Here is a 6,000-nt window from a genome sequence, read left to right as displayed (position 1 = left end):
TGCTCACTGTAGATGATCTAAGCCACCTTCTGCTGGGCTGGTTCTAGAATTCTGTGGTCACTATATATATATATATATATATATATATATATATATATATATATATATATATATTAGTATACATCTGTAAAGAGGTGCACCATGACATTTTTAAATAAATCTTTCTTATTATGTTTCAATGTGATTATTGTGCCTCTTCCAGTGCAGTGCTCCCACTGTAGTCACACAATAGGTTTACTGTGTTGAAGCATGGCATCAGAGTGTAAGTTAGGTTTATGAAATAAAGGTTTGAAATCATTGTAAAGACTAATTATTTAATACGCATTTGGATAAAACCCAATGGGATGAGCTGAGAAGCCACGTCTGTCACTCTGTAATATCGCCTTGGATATGTGTGATAGAATAGGGGTGAAATAGAAGTCCTTCAAAAAACAGACATAAGCCATAAATAGCATAAAAACGACTTCAATACCCCTTTCATATCGCAAATGCACAAATCAGGATTTGGACACGGGTCCATCCCATGAGAGATCCAGCGTTTGTGATGTCCCCTAATAAGCCGGGTCTATGTGATGTCAGAAAGGGGGTGGGGCAGAGCAGCTGCACATCGTCGGGGTGGGGGTAGGAGGCAGTGCTTGGAGCTGACATTGCCCCCTCCCTATAATGTGAACGGACCCTTCACACTACCCAGCAACCCAGGTCTGACCCAAGATTAACTCTTCTTTTTAACCCGGGTTATTTGTGCGATGTGAAAAGGGTATTACTAAACCTGCCCCAGTATAAAAGGGTAGATGTTATTCATATTACGGGTATAGGACCAAATGTATTAAGCCTTAACAAGTAATAAAGTGGAGAGTGATAAAGATTGATAAAGAACCAGCCAATCAGCTCATACCTGTCATTTATAAAACATAGCCATGGCAGTTAGGAGCTGATTGACTGGTCCTTTATCACTGTCCAATTTATCACTGGTTAAAGCTTAACACGTTTGTCCCATAGGTGGACCGCTCATGTGGTAGGTGCAGGTTTTTTCAAAGCGATGAAATAACGCGTTTCCTCCACAAGGGACTTCATTAGGGAGGGAATACTAAAAGGAACTGTTCTGAATAAACACTCTGTGATGTGGAACTAGTCAAAATGAACACACAGTAGTGTACGGTTATGTCCCATGTTTCTCAGCTGATAAATGTACCCAGATTCCTTAATATCAATTTAAATACTAGAACGTATTATATACTCCCAATATGTGAATATCCGTGACACAGGAAACACTTATACTGGAAAATGTCATATCACCCTTTGGGCACAGTATATGTGTATGACTTACTCCCACCCGGCCACACACTATTGACAGTTGCCATAGTTACAGAAAAAGAAGAATGGAAAAAGGTCTCAGAGGAGGTGATGCAATAGATTACCTGTACACACAGAGATTGCTAATTTACTACAGAAATCAATAGACTTGGTGGTGTTGTCTATTCTGGCAGTGGATGTCTACTGCAATAAATAACAGATGTGTGTATACAGTATATATATATATATATATATATATATATATATATATATAAAGACAAAAGAAGAGTATAGAGGTGCGCTGATAGTTTCACAAAATGTGTGTACACACAAATGCACAATGAAAGATTTAAAAAATGTATTTCATACAGTGGAATAAAACATACTAAATCATACACATGATCACAGCTTAATACATTCCATGTGTGATACACAGTTTCCAACAGGTTTTTCTGTTATGTACAGCAAGTTTTTCTTTATCAAAGAACCCTTTTCTGAAAGACCCTACGCGTTTCGTCCCGATGGGACTTCTTCAGGGGTGATAGGGTATCAATCGACAGGTGTGTTCAATTAACCGGTTGATGGGCAAAAAGGGATCTGTGCCCTGACTGGAGTAGATACTGTCAAGGTATCATAGATCCAGGATAAAGATACAGGCCAACTGCTGTTAACATAAAAAATGGATATTCAGTGCTCCCCCAAACCGTGTGGATAAAAATATACGGTATGGGTTTTCCCATGGAGGAAGAAGTGTATTGCATAAGTCATTCGCCTTCTGACTGATGCGATACACTTCTTCCTCCATAGGAAAACCCTTACCGTATATTATTATCCCCTTTTCTTTTGATATATATATATATATATATATATATATATAAAACGATATGGGATCCGGCACTCCCTCCAAAGCAAACTTGGTGCTGTGGTGCCTTCCAAACCCTTTGCAGGGATACAATACCAGTGGAGAGGGCGGCACTCAATCAGACTTGATTCCAATTGTGAAGTAAAAAGCCTTTATTTCCTACGGCGTTTCGGGGCAACACACTCCCGTTTTCAAGGACAGACCTTGAAGTCTGTCCTTGAAAACGGGGGTGTGTTGCCCCGAAACGCCGTAGGAAATAAAGGCTTTTTACTTAAAAATTGGAATCAAGTCTGATTGAGTGCCGCCCTAATAATAAAAATCCAAACCTTGGATATTACATTAAAACACTCTCCTATTTAGAGCACTAATAGAAAGTTAGTAGTATCATCTAAATATTCATATACAAATAATTCACCTTTATTTAAAAGGTAAAACTCTTCAGAAAAATATTTTATGCAAATTTACAATCCATATGTAAAAGGGGAATTGTCAATCTTATAATCTGCATAAATAATAAAGTCCTTCCCGCTGGATGTGTAGAATTAGTTCTGGTACCTCACGCGTTCCGTCCTTTGGCCTTCATCAGGGGTTAGACAAAGAGTTGGGTGATACTATTAAGGTTCTATTCCATTAGTGCTCTCAATGGGCCAGATTCTCTAAGCTTCAAAAGTGATAAAATGGAGAGTGATAAACAGCCAGCCAATCAGCTCCTACCTGCCATGTCACAGACTTTGTTTGAAAAATAGCAGACAGGAGCTGATTGGCTGGCTGTTTATCACTCTCCATTTTATCACTTTTGAAGCTTAGTGCATCTGGCCCAATATGAGAGTAATTTAACTGCACTTTGCTGTGTCAGTTGTCCTGATGAAGGGGCTGCAGCTACGAAACTGTTGACGACATTCTGACTGTTTTATCACTGCTATGATTTGAATACACCTTTTGCTATTTGGGATGTGCCGTTGCCTGTCCTTCATTCTAAACCAGTGGAGATAGATATATCAGTTTTTTAGGAAGGCATCCTGCTATTGTCACTCTGCTTTTGAGTGCCGGACCCTGCAACTCTCTCTCTCTATTTATTTAAGCTTTGCTATGCTCTTAAAAACAGAAGATGACTTTATAATTGTGGTCAATCTTCTATGTTGATGGCAGAAATGCACCAATAGAATGAAGTTGACCTTCAAATATACGAATATCACTAAGAAGGAGTCACCCAATAAATGTTATTTATGTTTTGATATAATGACATACATTTACAATAATAATACAAAAAATTGCACAAATCGCACACCCATTGGCAGGTACGTTTATTCTGCCTTCACCCTTATAGGTGTAATCTCACAGGCAGAAGCCTGGATACACACACACACCTGAATCACCTATGTGTTTCATCACTTCCAGACTTCATCAGGGCCCAGGGTACCAATTAAATGTAATCCGTGAGATGTACACGACAGATATACAGTATACATTTTCTTACGTCAGTGCCAGAAAATGGCGGCTCAATAAGCTCAACCTTGAAAGTTTCCCTTCAGTTCAGATAACAAGAGTCAGCAGACCTCTGTGGTCAGTGGTATATAATATATATCTTGCAGCTGATCCATCACCAATTAACACTTACATTGAGTCAGGAAGGAACCATAATAATGAAATAATTAATGATGTCGTTGACAAATGAATGCAGCTCTCCCTTTCCTTAGAATCTTAAAGTGACTATTTGACAGAGCTGGATGAATGCACAAATAAGGGGAATGCTGATAGTATAATGGGATTCAGCAGAATAAAGATGCATACTTCCGTACAGCGATTGTAGGACTATCTCATCTTGTTTCCTGGAGTCTGTGGATGTCTAGGAGTATAGGAAGGGGTGGAAAGGCCAGAGAGAGACTAATACTGTAATATACTAAAATAACAAAAATCCACAATATCCTTATATGTATATTCCTTTTTTTAAGCACTCCTTCCACATGGACAGAGACAAACATGCCCAAAATACTTATATGTACTGAGCACATGTACATCTTATTATCACAGGCTAAAACTAAAATAATAACAGAAAATACCTGGTGGGCATCAGCCTCATCCCAGCCGCGCCTCTCCAGCCCCATCCCAGCCATGCCTCTCCAGCCTCATCCCAGCCATGCCTCTCCAGCCTCATCCCAGCCATGCCTCTCCAGCCTCATCCCAGCCAAGCCTCTCCAGCCCCATCCCAGCCATGCCTCTCCAGCCTCATCCCAGCCATGCCTCTCCAGCCTCATCCCAGCCATGCCTCTCCAGCCTCATCCCAGCCAAGCCTCTCCAGCCCCATCCCAGCCATGCCTCTCCAGCCCCATCCCAGCCACGCCTCTCCAGCCTCATCCCAGCCGTGCCTCTCCAGCCTCATCCCAGCCGTGCCTCTCCAGCCCCATCCCAGCCGTGCCTCTCCATCCCCATTCCTGCCATGCCTCTCCAGCCCTATCCCAGCCGTGCCTCTCCAAGCACATTGCCTGCCAGGCCTCTCCAGAACATTCCCTGCCGTGCCTCTCCAGCCCCCATCCCAGCTGTGCCTCTCCAGCCCCCATCCCAGCCGTGCCTCTCCAGCCCCATCCATCCCTTCTGCGCCTCTCCAGCCCCATCCCAGCCATGCCTCTCCAGTCCCCATCCCAGCTGTGCCTCTCCAGCCCCCATCCCAGCTGTGCCTCTCCAGCCCCCATCCCAGCCGTGCCTTTCCAGCCCCATCCATCCCTTCTGCGCCTCTCCAGCCCCATCCCAGCCATGCCTCTCCAGCCCCATCCCTGCTGGTTCTCTCCAGCCCCATCCCAGCCCTGCCTCTCCAGACCCATCCCTGCCGGTTCCATACCTCTCAACATTGAAGAGCGGTAAAGAGGGAAACTGTGCGTTCTCCATTTTCGCCACTGTGGGGGCCTGGCCAGCAGCAACGTGAGACTGCTGGCCATGCCCCCAGCCCCTCTGGCTGCAGGAATAGACGCTGCGCAGCGTCTATTCATGGACGACAGGGGGGACTCCCAACTGCCCCACCACAGGGCATTGCCGGCCCCGGGAAGGAAGCGGGAATGTCCCAAAGAAAGGGACGTTCCTGCGAAAAGCGGGACAGTTGGGAGGAATGCAGGCCTCTCCAGCCCCCTCCCTGCCCCTCCAGCACATTGCCTGTCGTGCCTCTCCATTCACTGCCATACCTCTCCAGCCCCATCGCTGCCGGACCTCTCCAGTACATTCTCTGCTGGGCCTCTCCAGCCCCATCCCTGCCGTACCTCTCCAGCACTATCCCTGCCAGGCCACACCAGCACATTCATTGACGGGTCTCTCCAGCACATTCCCTGCCAGACCTTTCCAGCACACTCCCTGCCGTGACTCTCAAGCACCATCCCTGACATGTCTGTCCAGCCCCATCCCTGCCGTACCTCTCCAGCACTATCCCTGTCAGGCCTCTCCAGCACTATCCCTGTCAGGCCTCTCCAGCACCATCCCTGACGGCGGACCTCTCCAGCACATTCCCTGATGGGCCTCTCCAGCACATTCCCTGAGGGACCTCTCCAGCACATTCCCTGACAGGCTTCTCCAGCACATTCCCTGATGGATCTCTCCAGCACATTCCGTGACAGGCCTCTCCAGCACATTCCCTGCCGGACCTCTTCAGTGCCATCCCTGCCAGTCCTATCCAGCCCCACCCCAGCCGTGCCACTCCAGCACATTCCCTGTCAGGCCTCTCCAGCACTATCCCTGATGTGCTCCTCCAGCACTATCCCTGACTTGCCTTTCCAGCACCATGCTGAACTGTCTGCAATGGTGCATACTGTACAGGTGACAACATACTGGGCTAACACAGGTTGGGAAACCCTGCAAACCCC

This window comes from Crinia signifera, chromosome 11 (assembly GCF_055691185.1).
Source record: "Crinia signifera chromosome 11, ASM5569118v1, whole genome shotgun sequence".
Lineage (NCBI taxonomy): Eukaryota > Metazoa > Chordata > Amphibia > Anura > Myobatrachidae > Crinia > Crinia signifera.
This window is presented reverse-complemented; position numbering follows the sequence as displayed.